Below are 17625 nucleotides of genomic sequence, written 5' to 3'. Positions count from 1 at the left end.
CCCCCGGTTCTCCGGGAGCGCTCGGCCCCACGGGCGGCCCCGCTCCGCCGAGCCGGCTCTTCTGGCTGGCGGGCAGAACAAAGCGGAGACAGGGAAAGGAAAACGGAGAGAAAGTACGGCTCCTGCCGCCTCCCAGCCCTCTGCCTGGATCCCCCCGCATGAGACAGCGCTGCAAGCGGATCCTGACCGGGGGCAGGGGGTGGAGAGAGGAGGAGGAGGCGGACGGACAGAGGGAGGGAGGGAGAAAGGGAGGGAGGGAAGGAGGGACGAACGGGAGCCTCTCTCCTTCCCTGGGCTGTTTTTTCAGTTTCCTGTCTCGCATTGTGCTCACAGCGGATATGTGCTGCGCCTACAGGTGTGTCCCCTCCTCGCAGCTTTTCCCCGGCTCCCAAGCGTAGGCTCTGGCTGTCGGGGGGCGGCGGCGGATCGTGACCGCCATGTGATGATTATTTCTCTTGGGGCGGTTTCTCTCTCCTCTCGCTCTCTGCCTCCCCCTCCCTCGCTCCCCGCCGCTCTCGTCCTTCCTCTCGGAGGTGGCCGCAGCCGCTGCCGCCTTCGCGCTGACTCCGGCTGCGGTGGCGGCGGCGGCGGGGCCCGCCGGGAGCATGGGCGGCCGCCGGGGGCTGCCGTAGCGCCTCTGTCCAGCCCACCGCCACCCACCCCGGGCTGCCGGGGCCGCCGCTCCCGCTCGGGCAACTCGGACGGTCCGTGCCCGCGGGCTCCCTCCCGCCGGCGCCTGCACCTGTTGAAGGTAACGCAGCCCCAGCCCTGCCGCCGCGCGCCGCGGGATGGGGCGCGGAGGGGAGGGGGGACGGCGGATTCCACGGAGACTTCCCCCTGTCTCCCCCAGCTCGGGAGCTGCTGAGTTGTGGGTAGAGCAGCTTTTCTCCTCCTCGGCTGCGGGGCCAGGGCCGGGGGTAGGCGGCGATGGCCGGGTCGGAGGGGGCTTTCTACCGCCCTGCCCGTGACCAGATGGTTTTGGTTAAGGGGCTCCCGGGCGGCGGCTCTGGACTCGGAGCGCCTTTCTCAGCCGCCGTGCAGGGCGGGGAGGTGGGGGAGGCGCGGGGATCGGCTCCTCCCGACCGGCAGCCGGGGAGCGCCGGTGTCCGGCGAGCTCCCTCCGCCCCGCTCGATGGAGGCTGGCTGCTCTTCCTGGGAGTTTCGCAACCCCGAAGCGGCCGGGGTCAGCAGCCCCGGTGTCGCGGCTGACACTGGCCCGGCGCCCACCCCGCGCTCCGCCTGCGCACCGCCGACTCGGGAACTCGTTTGGGATTTTCCTGCAAGCGTGTTCTGTCTCTTTCCAGAGGCAGCTTTAAACTTTCTTTCCAAACTGTTAATTAGATACACTGTACTTTGCTCATGTTCCGTGCAGACGAATGGGAGTGCGAGACTGGAAAGAAAGGCTTGTGACTCAAGGCATAGTTATTTGGGAGGTGCAGAACATCTTTGCGTGCCGCGTTCAGATGGGCTGTACCTGTAATCTGTGACTTTGCCATCTCCGAGACTTCGTCGGTCTTGGTGACACCGGGAGGCAGAAGGATCCTTAACAGTTTGGGTCCTTTTGGGGTTAACCAGACACTCGATTGAATATACAAAGGAGGAAGTGCAAGTTTATCGCCTCTCTGAAATCGGATGGAAAATAGCATTGCTTTTGTCCACGAGTTACAATGCTATGGTCCTGCCCCTATGGCTGAGCCCCTCATCAAATGATAACTTGCTCGTGAGGGAACTTACGCTTTTGTAACCAGGGCTGTTACCTTGAATGTGATGATGAGCTTATTGAACACCAGAGGGAACTCTGAATAGGTAATTCATTCAGGGGAGATATATGCTTATTTTACTGTTTATGTTCTCATTACAATGGAATCTAGGAGGAAGCAAAAGTTGGTAAGTAATAGGCTGCTGGTATGTACCTAGGATTGACTTCAGCTTTCTTTACAGTTGTTTTCAGAAGACGTCAACTCTAAATTTGGGCTGGAAAAAGAATTTTTTTTTTTTCTTTTTTTCTTCTTTTTTTTTTCCTCCCCCAAAGCTTGAAACATGCAACTGGTCTTGCAGGAGCAGGGTTGTGTACCATGTTATAGGCAAATCAGTTGGAAGACCTGTTTGCTATTTGCCAGGGAGTGAGATTATACATGCATGTTGGGCTGATGCTTAATGCCCTGCCTGCCTCTCAAGTTGGGAGACAGATCCAGCACACTTGGGTACGGGGGCTGCTGCCTACAATGGATATACCGGAATAGAACATGGTTCCAGCCAAAACAAAAGGGAAGGAGGAAGGAAGTCTACTTCCAAGCCTAGCATGGTTTGTCCTCCTTACCTAGAATACTTGTGGATCTAAAGCCTAGTCTGATTGCCTGTGAAGTAGAAAATAGTCTTTCTTTAAATATATGACTTAAACAAATACAGAAACTGAATGGTGTCAGTGTTTGGGAAAAGAATTTGAATGGTGGCTTCTGGTACCAAAAGCTGTTTAAGTCATCTGAGATTATTGTAAGAAGTTAGGGTCAACCCATCAAAATGTGATACTGTATTTTATAGTAACCCGAACCCCCAAAATGTGCAATGAGCTTTGGATGCTCATGATAGTCTGTTGCAACAGTGTTGATAACCAGGCTTCTTTGATACTCCTGGATTGTCATGGCATGGGAAGGATAGCACAGTAAATAAATACACTTGCGACTCTGACTTATGCTCCAGAAGCTGATGTATTCACCTGTTCATCCTGTCCCTTTGCCAGAGGTTACTCTGCCATTCAGGGTTATTTCCTATTGGACTTTGAATCTGGCAAAGTTTACAGACAGACAGATGAATGTAAACTGTATTTTTTTGCTCTTTGTATTAGTGTGTGATGTTGTGAAGTGTGATAGCATGAATCTCCTGTATATCTCTCTGTTGTGACAGAGGGACAGAGCAAACAGTTTGGGTCAGCTGAATTGAGCTGCAGTTGTGAACCATAGTCCATAAGCATCTAAATTCTTCTGAAATGGCAGATTTCACTGGTGAGTCCAGTGAACTACCTTGGATCAGAACTTGATGGGCAGTGGTAGCAGGGAGACAGCTCTGCACAAGGGGAGGCTGTGTGACCTTCTTGGTAGGTTGGTCAGCAGCACAAAAGGTTCTGGACTTCAGAAGGATGTAGTAGATAGTGTGTTTAAACAGCCCTCTCTTCCTCTCCTCCTTCATCCATTCTAGGAATCAGAAAGTGATCCAAGTTTTTTTTGTTCTTTTATCTAAGTCTTGCTTTGTTCATCTGACTTGAAGACTTGTTCTGTAAAATATCCTCACTAAGGGCACAGCATTACTCTGCCTGAATTTTCTACAGATGATGTTGGAAGTTGGCTAAAGGCTTTGTATAGCTTTACAAAACTGGGAGTTGTTTGCCTTGCATGCAGAAGATCACTAAGGACAAATTACATTTTGAAGGGAGACCTCTTCATGAATGCCTATTGAGAATGAAAAAGTCCCACTTAATTGTTGCAAAGGGATTGGATTCTGGCTCAGTTTTGAGAAAAAGACTTGCACATTTGTTTATTTTTATGAAGATGTAATACCAAGTGTTTGTATTTTTGTAACGGCTATAATTTTAAATTTTTTTAATTATTTATTGTATGAAGCACTGAATGAAGATATTTGTTACACTTGTGTCACATTCAGAATATTGAATTACAATTGTAAAATTAAGGTAACAAGCTTAAATTGGGGTTTGCAACTTTAAGCTCTTGCCAGCAAGCAGTTAATGGCAACATTAACTGCTAGAAAAGTAATTGCTACCGTTCTTTTACTGTCATTTTGTTCTCACTCTCCTCCAGTCAGCCTGTTCCGCAGAGATATCATGAATATTCACCGAAATAGCTTGGCATTGTCACTTATGCAATTTCTCATCAGATCCAATGTGTTGATGAGCTAATGTGCACTTGATTAAATGTACTTGATTTATGCAAACAAAAACTCTAGGTCCTTCTTGAAGTAAAGTTAGCACCTGCACAGCTATTAGTGAGATGAGAGTCTAAATAATTATGATGAAATTAAGTAAACAAACAACCTCAGTGTGGTATTCCTCCTACTTCTTCACTTTTACCTTTTTGTTCAACTCAGTAGTGGATATTTATTTTGGCTTTTCTTGCAGGTTTTCTTATGCACCATAGGAAATTGTAAAGCTCAGCTTATAGTGGAGGGTCTATTTAAATGGCTAATACTAGGGGGAGAAAGAATTCAAACAAACAAGAAAAAGGGTATTATTAGCTGTAGTAAGGCCAGGGGGTAGCTAGGATTAGTGGAGTATTACTTAAAGTGTTTTGTTTAAGTATGAGTCTAACTTGGATTTGACATTGGGCAGTTAATCCTCGTTGAAAATAAAATAAAATAAAATTACATAGCCTGAGTAAGTGATTGAGAGAGTGTCTGTTGCAACAAAAAAACAGTATTTGTATAGTAAGTGGTTTAGCCTCTTACTTTTCAATTGATCAATCATGTAGAAATAAGGAGTTGAAAATAGACATTTTATTTAACCATCAGTGGCTTAATAGTACAAAAAGCTTTCTAACTGTCTATAAAACTGCTCAAATCTGGCTACCAAAAGAGGCCATGGAGTCCTTGCCCCAGGAGGCAGCAGAGGATGGATGGATGGATGGATGGATGGATGGATGGATGGATGGATGGATGGATGGATGGAGGAGGGAAAGGACACATACTTACCCAAATCCTGGAGCAACCAGAGAGACTGGAAAGCTGTCCAGGGGATCTTGTGGACCTGGTGCTTACTTTCTTTAAGCAGATAGTAATTTAGTTATCTGTTGAAATCAAGTATTTCTGTTTCTGTCTCTGCAGTTGAATCTCTGGAAAGATATAACTTTTGGATCTCTTGGAGTTTCCATCTCAGGTGGTTGAGGGAAGACTTACTTGTTGTTGTAATGTCTAAAAGTGTTTGTGCTTAATAAATGTTATTAAAAGTTAAGAAAAAAATCTCAGCATCAACGTGATGGTCAGCCCCCACTCTGCTCAGCCTGACGCCACCATAATACAGGGCAGAGTTTGCCCCCAGGAATGTGTCAGCAGAGCTGTGGTCACCAGCCACGTGCTTGTTGGGACGCTTGGTTTCTCTTTGGAATTCAGCTTCTGGGAGCTGGCGCCAGCACGGATTGATGATTAGCACCATGCTGAGTTCCCCAGACTCATCAGCCTCAGTACTCATCAGGGGACAGAGTCCACCTGGCACCTTCTGAAGCACTTCCGACCTTGCTCCACCTTTGTAGTTAGCTTCCAAGTTTCTGTCTTGTAGCTTCACTTTCGACATGCCCCTGGTCAAAAAGCTTTGCGATCCTGGGAACAAGTGAATTTAGTTGTTTTGATTTATTCAATCAAATTGTGTCTTCAAGAAGTTAGTTATCCAATTAAAACCTTAATCCTAGTATTCTACTTGTTTTCTTTTTAATTGGCATCACTAGTTTAAGGCCAAGTAAACAAGTAAAAAGTGAAGGCAATCAGTCTTCCTGACTTAACTCTGGGCATAGCAAGAGCATAGCTCAGATCCTCCTGGGAGCTATGTGAAAGCATACTGAAAAGAAAGAGGTGGTTTATGACTGACAAAAGGGCTTCAGCACAGGCAAACTGTGCCTGACAAATGTGATGGCCTTCTATGACCTGGGTTACAGTGTTGGTGAATAAAGGAAAAGCAACCAATGTCATCTGCCTGGAGTTGTGCAAAGAGTTTGACATTGTCCCACATGGTATAGTTGTCTAAACTGGAGAGACATGGATTTGACAGATGGACTGCTCAGCAGGTTAAGAATTGGCTGGATGGTTGTACTCAAAGAGTTGCAGTGAATGGCATCATGTCCAAGTGGAAACCAGTGCTGCTCCTCAGGGATCAGTATTAAAACCAGCAATTTTTAACATCTTTGTCAGTGACATGGATATAGGATTGAGTGCACCCTCAGCAAGTTTGCCAGTGACACTCTGGAAGGAAGCAACGCCATCCTGGGGAACCTGGACAGGCTTGAGAGGTGGGCCTGTGCAAACCTCATGGAGTTCAGCAAGGCCAAGTGCAGGGTCCTGCACCTGGGTTGGGGAAATCCCAAAGACAAGTACAGGCTGGTAGAGAATGAATTGAGAGCAGCCCTGAGGAGGAGGTTTGGGGGCTGTTGGTTAGCAACAAAGTCGACATGACCCAGCAATGAATGCTTGCAGCCCAGATGTATTCTGGGCTGCATCAAAGAAGCCTGGCCAGTGCGTTGACAGCAACATAAGAAGGTTGTGGCACTGTTGGTGTAGTCCAGAGGACGGCCATGAAGATGATGAGTGGTCTGAAGGACCTCTCCTGTGAAGACAGGCTGAGAGGGTTTGAGGGGTGTTCTGCCCAGAAAAGAGAGGGCTTTGGGATGATGTAACTGTCTTTCCAATACCTGAAGGGAACTTACAGGAAAGATAGGGCAAGGCTATTTACAAAAGCATGAAGTGACAGGACAAGGAAGGATGGGTTCAAACTGAAAGAGTGTAGGTTAGATTAGCTATTAGGAAAAAATTCTTTAGTGTGAAGGCTGTGAGTCACTGGTTGCCCAGGGAAGCTGGGAAGTGAGTGCCCCATCCCTGGGCATATTCAAGGCCAGGCTGCATGGGGCTTTGATCAGTCTAGCCTACTGGAAGGTATCCAGCGGTGTTGCAATGAGAAGACCTTTGAGGTCCCTTCCAACCCAAACTATTCTATGATTTACATAATTTGCAGTGAATGGCTTTGGTATTATTTGACAATCACAGTTATCTTAATGTTGCAGATGTCATTCTTTCTGTCTGTTTTTTAAAAGCCTTCTCAATCCTACAATAATCCAGGAAGCTGTAGAAAAGCTCTGCCCCTAAGATGTCCTAATTCTGTGCTGGACCTTCAAGTAGACCCATCAGAACCACTCTTCCAGATTAGGTACATGGAAACTGCCTGTGGACAACATGATTTTAAATAAAAATCCATGAGATGTTTAGCACTTAAACTGAATTGTTCCAGAACTTACTTTTTTATAATAAGGTATGTTCATTCTAATTGCTGAACAGACCTGACTAGCGTATTTCTGGTTAAACTGGATTAGGTCTGCATGTTGAATTGGATTGAAGAAAGCTCTCATAAACCTGACGCTAATCTTGCTGTATCTAGAGGAATTGTTAATGTAATCTGTGTCTCGGGGAAGGGATGCAGAAAGCTTAATGTTCTGTCGGTACCTACTGACTGTTTTAAATATGTAAAAATTTGAGGAGTGAACTCCTCACATCTTTTTCTCCAGGGCTCTTGTTTATCTTCCAGATAGTTTAAGAAGAGATAGTATCTCTTTCTGACGTCTAAGAGTTGTATATAAAGAAGATCTAGCTCATTCATTCCTATTGGCATCACTGTTTGTTTAGAATTTATGAAGGACCAGTTTTTTAACCAATGTTTGCCCTGTAGGAAAGTTGTTATTGGTCAAATGTATTCAACCACAGGGAGAATGCAGAGGGCAGAAAATATAAACCATATTGATCTGGTTAAAAGAGTGCAATGGAAATACATGGTGAAGTTTACCATCCTGAATTAGGACAAGTTAGGAATCTTTTGCTGGGGTTTAAACTAGGCCTGAAAAGCAAATAGAAGTTTATTCTTTCCTGAAGATACGTGACACTTGGAATGATTGATAGTAGAAGGCTATGATTTCCTTCAGCTTGTATTAGTTACTTAGTTTCTCATTAATGGATCTGATTATGCTCATTGCAGCTGGAAGTCCAAAATATGCTACATCTCTCTTAAATATAACAGTATATATAACAGTAATTTGGCCTTTCTTAGTGTGTTGTCACAGTGTGTGTTGAACTTAACATGCTATCTTCATTTAACCAGTATGAGACAAATTGGTATAAACTTAATGTTTAGCCTGTTGAATTGTAGGGCAATAAAAGCAGTAGTTTTGACTTCTATTTCCAGTCTTGTGTGATTAAGTAGTTTAAAAGCTGTGAAATTTTTTTCTGTGCAGTTTTGACATGCATCATCAGCAACTGGAACTTCTCCCTCATGAACTGAGTAACACCTCATGTGCACATGTCCTATATGGGTAGAAGTTATAAACCTAAAAAAAACCTGAAGTGGGTGACTTTGAGGACTTTTTTCCCCCCACGTATGTCAAATGGCAATGGTTTTGTCTGGAAGGCTTTTACACAGGCAGAAGATGTCTTTGCAAGCACTTTAAGAAATTTTTCAAGAATCAGTAACTCTGCAACCACAAAGCTGGTTTCATGGCTCGGATTATGCATGTGCTGTGTGGTCCAGGTGTTGTCACCTCCTGCCTACCCAAGCTGTCGAGATGAAAAACCAAAAGACTTCATTTGCCTTGGCAATCCGGAGTCCTAAGTGGTGGTATGAGTTTATGTATTAGTAGGTTGGATAAAACTCGAGAGAGGTGATGTCTCTGTTTATTAACAGATGGCTTCTTGGTTTGACATTTAACTGGGGGAAGATCTGCAAGCATTTCACAGTCCATTGTGCATTTAATTTGTTGTTCAGTAACATCAATGAAAATGCAGGGCAATATCCTTGTGGGTTTTTTTATTAAATTATTTGATTGAGGGGTTTCTCTTTGGTTTTGGGGTTTGTTTGGGTTTTTTTGAGATTGTTATCTAGAGTTTAGGGTCAGCAGAGCTGTCAAGTCCCACAGTTGTTTGAACATCTCACTTGGCTCTTGCTCATGGGCCAAAGAAATTGTGGGACTAAAGCATATCTTACCTTGAAAATTCTGTGGGAAAATAATCCATCTTTATAAGAATGTTGTTCTTATTTGGTTTTGCCTTTTCAGAATTTCATCTTGGTTCTAACAAGAGCCTTCTATGCTTTTGAATTGCATCTGTTCATCCCTTTTAAGTTTTCTTGTGGCTGTATTAAAGGCTTTTTGTTGCTGATAATTTTTTTTTTCCCCTTAAAGATGATCAAGTAAGCTGTCAGATGTCTGGGTGGCTTATCAGAAGGACTGAATCTTTAAATCTGATTGTACATGATGCTTTTTAACATAACACCTCCCCACCCCCCAGATGCTAATTGCTTTTGTTCCTCTACTTTGCATATTCGATAATTTTCAACATCTCTTTTTGAGCATCAGCCATGGAACTGGGCACAGTATTTCAGTGTCACTCTTTAGGGCATGCTTCATGCTACCCCAGTCATTATTTCCATTCACTCTCATATCTTTGAACCCAGGAGCCATAGTAGCCCTTCTAATAACAGCAGAAGCTCTGAATGTGATGCTTAGCTGTGAGGCTGTGTTGACCTCATCTCTTTTGCTTTCCTTGATTCAGAGGTCACAGTCCTTTGATCTGCAAACCTTACCTCTCCCTTGTTAATGAATATATAAATCTGCATTCAGACATGTTAAGATTGTTTTGGTTGGAATGAGCACAGTTTGACAAGTGTAATTGTGTTAATTCTGTGATTTGCCTTCTGGTTTTGTTTCACATGTACCTTAACCATGTAATCTCTTAATTTTGCCATAAAGGATTTGCTTATTTCCAGGTAGCTAATAAAACACTTAGGTAATGTAGAGCATAATTCCAGTAATTTTGAACTGCAAAAGAAGCATTTCAGTTGCGTTGTGATATTACTAATGACAACTTTTCTGAGATCTTAACTAATTTTACATATTTGTCCTATATGTTTTGATGCCCAATGATTTGATATCTGTTGCTTATGTCACATCTTTAAGCCTTCAGTTGCCGAAAAAGTCTTCAGTGTGATGCAAAACCAATACATTTCACCATCCTTACTCTTACCCCTTTTGAATTTATAAAGATGAAATTGAGGAACTTTCTGCAATGTCTTGAGATGCCCATAGACCCCCTGAGCAAGCTTTTTATGTTTGATTGTGGATATTGCCTAGTCTCTTGTCTTATGTGTTCTCTGAAGCTTCTGTTCTGTGTCTCTTCCAGCAGGAGCAAGTACACATCAAAAGGCATTTCATCCCGGACACTATTTGCACAGGAGCCTGAGCCCCAAGAAGTCCCTTTCACTAGCAAAACTTCTGCTGCTCAGGTGGGCTAAGAACTCATTTGGACTGAGGGTTTTGTTTTAACCTCCATTTCTTCTTCCCAAGTGTTGTGCTGCTTGTTTGAGAAGGAGGAGTTTCTTGTGTAGATCACTGCAGTGCAGTTGGCTTGGTGCTCTGAGATGAGAGACATCTGCCTGGGATATATGTGCTTTAGGGTTTAGGTAGAAATGTTACGGCCTCAAATTTATTGTAATAATCAGGCATGAAAATGTATTTACTTTCTAATTGTCCTGGATATTGTCTGATTTGATAGTGATTTTTATGCGTAGTTCTGTATCTCCTGGACCTGTAGTGTAAAAGGGCATTAAGCAACTTGTGGGCGTGAATCATCTCCAAGTTAGTTATCAAAACATAGTATCTCAATTGCTCAGAGTAACACTTTCTACTTCACTTTTGCAATGTTTTGCTTGTTGCCACTGTTCAAATTTAAATGCCTCTTTGCTTTTCCCAGTTGTTGTAATTAGTTATTCTCTTTTAATTTTGATCCTGATGCCTGTAAAATGAGTAAATGTAAACAGCATTCTTGAAACGAAACTCTTAATGTTATTTTCTCCTAGTGGTAATTTGAAGAGGCAGACTGTGTTTTCTGTTGTCTGTGGCTTAATTAATCTACTTGAATTATACTTGAACAGGAACTCTGATATCAGAAGAGGGTTTAGCAACCTTGGAAGTTAGGAGCTTATGAATGAGGCAGTGCTGAAGAGTTATTTTATGTTGTTACTTAGCTTGTTGGAAAAGGAAGATATTTTTAAACTCATGGACAGAAATGGCTACATACTTTTCCCTCCCTCTAGAGACTTTTCTGTTTTCTCAGACCTTTCATGTGTAATAACTTGGTGTGGATAGACAGGTCTCTGTCCCAAACTGAGATGCTCCAATACCATGCTAGTAATTCAGTGGCATCAGTCAGATGAAACTGGCATATTTCCTAGAATACCAGAAGTCTGGGCTGCTTTGTGTGTAGGTTTGGTGTCCGGACTGCCATCTATGCAATCCATTGTATGCAGTGGGGTGCTGTAGGGCTCTTGACTGGGGACTTCAGCATGGTGGTTTTGTTGCTGTCTTTAGCAAGTAATTTAATTTCTCTGTGATTTTGTGGTATGTTTTGTTTTGTTGGGGGGGGGGGTGTTTATTTTGCTGTTTTTGTGGGGGTTTTTTTTCATTGCTTCACTTTGGGGAATTTTGGGAAATCTGTAGATGAAAAGTACAATTTGGTGGTATTTTTGTCAAGTGTAAGTAGGTCAGTAGATGCTGCAGCATTCCTTCTTGACCAGAAAGGATGGGGACCTGCTAATTCTCTTAAGTTATCCCATGTTGCTTTCCCAAAAGACCCTATGCAAAAGCAAACCTTACATCCCCAGATTTCCTGGCTTGAACAAAGCCTCCTACAAAGCACTTTCACATCGTGCTCTCTGTATCCATGAGATGCCTTGGCAGGAGGGAGCATTTTTGTTCCAAGTGGGTTAGCAGCGGGCACAGACCATCATTCAGTGATATGAAATCTTCAGTGGCAGCTCTGCTGTAAGTAGTTCCTGCCATCACTGGCCAGTACCTGCTTAGTTGTGCTACCATGACTGTTTTGTGGAGTTGTGCTGTGGACTGGATAGGAGAGCTGATCTAGCATTAGACTGTATTATATGTAGTTGTTATACAGCTTTGAAAAAAAGTATTCAGAAGTTTCCCTTCATCTCTGCTGTGTTTCACAGCATGGCCATGCAAACACATGATAATTTGAAATGTTGCACTGAGAAGCTGGAAGGCAACCCCCACACCCCACCCCATATTAAAAAAAATAAAATAAGAAAAAGAAAAAAAGAAAAAAAATAAAAGGAGGATTCAAGACCTGCTTAAAGTAATTTTGTTGCCAAGTTCTTTGTGTTATCTTGCCCTGCCTGTGTCTGTAGCTCTCTTCCCTTCCTGCCGGTCCCATCCTGGGTGGCCCTATTAGTCAGAGAAGAAGAGGCTTTTGCAAACAGAGTTAGGGTGTTGAGTTTGTACTTTCAATAGCAGCCATGCTCCTGTGTAGCTGTTCTTTCATTTCAAATAGTATGAGGTGGTTTTAAACTAAATACAACCCTTTTACATAGATCTGGCTAGTATCCTTATTCTCTCTGGGTGCTCTAAATATCTTGTTCATATGCACTTCGTGAGGAAGCTTTTTTCGTGTTTGTTGGTTTTCTTTCTCAGCTGATGACCTCCACTGCACCACTAGCACTCTACTGAACCATTAACCATGCACAGATTCACTTCCTTTTCCCTCTTACCTCAGTTGAAAAGACTTTGCTCTTGAATCTTGTAAATGGGGTGATAATTTCAAAGCAAACAGCTTCCAGTCCTTTCTTGCCAACTTCTGCCCACAAGGTATGCAAAGTAAACAGAGCAGTTTGGAAATTAGTTATGTACTTTCCCTCCTAGTGCAAGGCATCCCAGGATGGTTCCTAGCCCTTTAAGTAATGAATAAAGGGAAAGATGGAGAACTGGCATGCCCGAATTGCATTTTAATGTATGGAGCCATTGCACAGATCATTCATATTTTACAAGCTTTAGGAAAACCTTGTAAAATGATAGGCTTTAAAAAAATCTCTACTATTCATATATTGAACATAAAAGTGGTTTATTGCTTGCAGCAGAGAAAGAAAAGCAAAATACATAGAACAGGCTAAAAGAAATACAGAGAATTTTCTTCACATATAAAAAAACAACTTTGAACCAGACTTTACCTAAGTACAAGGAAGATTCTTACCTCTGGTAGGCTTTTGGAGGGAGCTTAGAAAGATTTTCCAGTGCTACCATGATGTTTATAGGTTTGATTTGGAAACTGTCAGTCTGGATGCTGTAATGGTGGGTATGCAGCATTTACAGGGTACAATACCTTGAACAGGATATGAAGATGCCATTTTGCTGTATTTATTAAAAGGAGACAGGTCTCGGCAACTATTAAAAAATATGTCTTTGAAAGTTGACAAATAAATGGTTAATGCTTAGTATATTTAGCTCCATCCTAGGTATTGAATGTCTGTATTGAACATCCTAGGTATTGAGCTATCCTGTAGCTCAATTTTACTGATTGAGCTACAGGAAAATTTGTTAAATGTGAAAACTAGACTTAAGGTTATCAGCTGTGAGGCTTAGCTACAAGATGATGGTGAGGCTGTGAAGGGCAGAAAACATTATGTGATCTCTTCCAAATGAGATAGGGCAGGTCCCGAGAGTACAAGGCCTGCAGGAATTCAAATCAACAGTCAAGTTATAATCTGAGGCCATGAGCACAAACACAACTTCAATTTCATGCTCATGCATGTGGCAGCACAAGTAGGAAGCTGGAGCCCTCCTGATCCCAAAAGAAGATCATTTATTATCAATTTTACTCCCTTGACATGACTCAAAGGGCAGTATCATAATAATCCATAGTGGTACTCCTTCACACATTTCTATGCACTTGATAAAGGTAGCTCTATGCATGGAGTATGCTCTACTTCTTTTCAGAAACAGGATCTCTGTTTAAAAAAAAATATAAAATTGAATGTATTATATACAATATGTATAATAAATTTTACAGTTTCTATCAAAGGTTTTTTAAAGGAAAGTGTGCTCTATCTTATGGAAACCTTCCCTTCATGTTTACCAACTGAAGGTTATGAATTCGCTGAAGATGGGGTTTTTTAAATAGAAATCCTTGAGTTCCATAAACATTAACTCAAAACACCTGAAAGAATGTAACATATCTGTCTTCTGGAGTATTTCATTTGTACTTGTGCCAAAAGCAAAGCAGCAAACTTGGCTGCAAGGGCCTAGTTTGGCTGTACTTTTGGTGCCTAGAATATGTAATATTTTATTTTTTTAGTATAGATTTAATGCTAAGCTCTTATATTTACTGGAGGGAGAGGAAATATTGCAATTTGAGTAAATTTTTTTAAAGCCATTTATATATATATATTAGCCAAGTAAAGATGATGTGTTCCTGGAGTAATTTCTTTTTAAATAGCCATGCTTTAATGCAGCATGAACTCAAACATCCCAAACCACACTTTTTTTTTTTTTTTTTTTTGCTCTGTAGTTCAAATAAACCTTACCTTGGTTGACATATATTTTTATTTTCCTGAGTGAAATTATGAATATCCTCTTTACAAACCAAAAAGAGAGAAGGTGTTGAATTAGCTTCTGCTTAGTGTATCCTCTTTAAAGCAGACATTGCTTTATTAGATTTGTTTCAGCATCTGCTTTTTACCTGTGAATCCTTAATGAGGTTAAAACTGTCCAGGTAATACAATTACAAATGTGATGCAGATTGTACCAAAGCCAGAAGATTGTCAGCCCAGAAGCTTTGTGTATGAACTGCAAATCATCAGAGCAACCTTCTCTTCAGTACATTCCCATTCCCATTCTCTGCCCATCTCCTGGGAAAGAAAAGGCAGCAGTAGCCAATGGGAGAGACTGTACCTTCCTGGCCCTACTTGGTGCAAAGATCAACAAACCACACAGGAGTCCACATTTTTTTATTTTTTGTCATTGTGTGGCTGTTTAATGGCATTCCTCTTGCTTTGTGGGCAGACACAAGGCATTGTCTTATCTTCTTCTCTATCTCAGTTACAATAACCTTGCTTTTTCCTCAGACTGCATGTAAAGTATACTGGGGACAGTATAGTTTTCATCTTTTCATCTGGAGAAACCTGGCAACAGATTGCTGAGTGATGGGAAGGTTGACTAATGGGAGCAGTCCTTGCAGCAGCTTTGTATTTTTTGGCTGTTTGAAGAGGAGATAAAAAAACTTGGTGTCATCTAAGTTAGGTTTTATCTTTGTGGTGTACGGCTGCACATGTGAAAATTTGAGAATGCTGGAATATTTTTGTTGTTTCTAAGTTTAGCTATAAATTTCTATGGCTCACTTAAATCAGATGAATCTGTGTACTTCAAAATGAATAGAAGATTACATGAAAATCAGATTGCTTTCTTCAAGTACGCTGTTGGGAAACTCAAAACAGTCAGAGAAAGTGAATTAACTGAAGGTGTGGAGATGCAGTACATCAAACCTCAAGCTACCTGCAGGGCACTCTTGAGAGAGAAAGGGGTACTCTTGAGACAGAAATTGACTTTCTACTCTGTGAAGATGAAGGAAGCATCATGCTGACTCATCTTCCCACTTGGGAGTTGTTCTTCAATGGAGAGGTCTATCATTAGATCTTTTTTGGGAAATGAGGTGGCTGCCATTTTACAGGAGAGCAAGGTGAAAGATGGGTCTGTTACTTACTTGCCCAGGAGCAGAACTGCAGATTTATTCCCCAGGCCTGCATACCCAGGAGTAAAAATCATGTGTCCAAACAACTTTGTTCAGAGACCCTAGAGGGTCTCCTCTGCAGAGTGACCCTCAGGTGGTGTTTTGGATCTATTTTGTACATAAATTGTATAAATTCAACTAATGAGATCACACAGATGTTACACAGAGTGCATATTTATGCAATAAAATTGAACTGTGAATCTGCACTACTAGGTCCAGTTAAGTGAGGAATTACCACATCAGTCATGAGCAGAGACATGTGAAGAAGATCCTTTGCTACCATTCCTAGGGAATGCTGCAGATGCTTCACTGTTCCTGGAGTGCAAAATCATTCCTCCCTCCTAAAGAGCATCCAAATGCTTTTAATATTGACCTGGAGATTAAAAAAGCCCCAACAACTAAGTGCACAGCATTCTATTACTGTATTGAATAGCTATTAATATGGTTGCTGCTGGAGATGGGAAGAGAAGCGTGGTTGCCTATAGCTGCAAACATAATAGCTTCTAAAGTTTTAAAATGCTCCTTCTATCTCCTCACACATGCATGCTACCTGCCATCCTGTGTTTGTATTTTGTGTGCTGATTTGGGGAAAGATTTGATTTGACACTACAGCACAGCTTGAGGAACCAGCTGTACAGAATATTAATATCTGATCTTATTTCATTAATATCAATTTCAGGCCTGCATTCCAGAGAGGGTTAATATTAAGCTGGTTTTAATCACAGCAATATTTTCCAGATTCCTAGACAAAATGGACCAGCTGGTTTGAACTAAATTTTACAGTGCAGGAGACAAGAAACAGACTTCCTCACAGGAAGGGAATGTGGCAGTGTAAGTCCTGGAAGCATGGGGAGGTTTCAAGCTCTGGGCAGGATGTCTTGCTGTCACAGTGAGGTCTGGCAAGGGCAAGACTGAAAACCGGAGGGACACCTAGTCTTGGCTGTGTTCTCACCTTGGTTTTGGATGTTTCAGATGCCTGCTCACCTCAGGCTCTTTGTTCTGATCCCACCTCGGCTCTCTTTTTCACTTGTGTTTCTTTCATGGCAAGTGACAAACTTTCAGGAAAGCTGTATTTCTGGGCTGGCTTGTGGCTGTCCACTCCACTTCCTGCATCCCACCTAAAACAGAAGTGGTTGTGCAACCAGTTACTGGAAGTTGGAGAAAATATTGCAATGCCTGATCTCCTGTGAAATCACCAAATGAGGTCATTAGACATTAATTTTTCTTTTCTTTTATTTCTATTTTTTGTTTGTTTTTTTTTTTACAATTTAGATATGCAGCCTTGGAAGAAATGAATGAACCACAGCTTCATTTTTTCCTCCACTTTTTTCCACCATAAAATGGCATAATTAAATAGCAGCTATATTGTTTTACAAATGCTTCTATGCGTGAAATTAGTGTGCTTCCCAAAAAAGCCCTAAAACTGAAAGACTCGGCAGTGTTTGTTACAGTAAGTTAGGCCTGTGACATTCTATCCTCTGAGAAATATTCCTGCATAGAATCTAGTTATCCAGTTCATCAACATGCATAATTTCTTCCACTACTCCTAGCCTTGAGTCAAGATTGGATTTTGTGAAGATGTCTGCAGAGGAGTTTTATGTATGGAACTGTAAGAAAAGAAAAGGTTAAAAATTGTGGTTGCAGCAGCCGTGAAAAGCTATAGCATAAACGTTCACTGCTTTAAAATATGAAAAAAACGGTGTCTTTTAAATATCAAAGGGATTAGTATTAATCCAGCACTTGTGATTTTCTTAAATCATGTCATTTGCATAATAATACTCACCACCTGCTATATCTTCAAAGCGCTTTTCAGACATTAACTAATTGATCTTTGTAACACCCCTGTGATGTAAAGACCTGTTATTATCCCCAGTCTGCAGATGTGGAAACCACGACCCAGAGTAGTTGAAGGAACTTATTGGGCACAGGGCTGAGAGAGTGACATCGAGGGTGCCATGTCTCTATTGTTCTGTCTTCTAGCAGTTCCCACTTGCAGCACTTCCAGGGGCAACTACAATTTCTTCTTGCCTTTAGGGAAAAAGACAAAGGAACCAATTTATTTTTTTTGTGCCTTTGGAGGGATATTGTTGGGGGATGTTTGTTTGTTTTGATTTTGAGGGTGTTCTGCTAAATGGTTTTGCTTTTGTTTTTACTTGCCCTGTAGTCAAAGACAGATAAGGCTTCTTACAGATTCTCATTGTGTGTGTCCACCACAGAGAACAATGACAGCTTTTGCACACTTTTTTCTTTGTTCAGGACTCAAATGGTTTTCTTAAAAGTTCCATCAATAAGTTGCATCTC

The 17625-nt window shown here is 42.0% G+C and overlaps 1 protein-coding gene across 2 annotated transcripts in view; it reads left to right on the top strand.

The window, feature by feature from the left end:
* Positions 1-267: 267 nt before the first annotated feature.
* The window catches only part of PLXNB2 (plexin B2), a 250246-nt gene continuing 232888 nt past the window's right edge, over positions 268-17625 (top strand). The window contains exons 1-2 of one of the 2 annotated variants that reach the window (XM_015628206.1): positions 268-355; positions 9931-10033. The gene's annotated coding sequence lies outside the window, so the exon portion shown is untranslated. Of the gene's footprint in view, positions 356-646; positions 752-9930; positions 10034-17625 lie in introns of those variants that run through there. The other variant, XM_015628207.3, reaches the window with a different exon arrangement.

Source organism: Parus major, chromosome 1A, assembly GCF_001522545.3.
Source record: "Parus major isolate Abel chromosome 1A, Parus_major1.1, whole genome shotgun sequence".
In the NCBI taxonomy this organism is placed as follows: domain Eukaryota; kingdom Metazoa; phylum Chordata; class Aves; order Passeriformes; family Paridae; genus Parus; species Parus major.
This window is presented reverse-complemented; position numbering and strand designations above follow the sequence as displayed.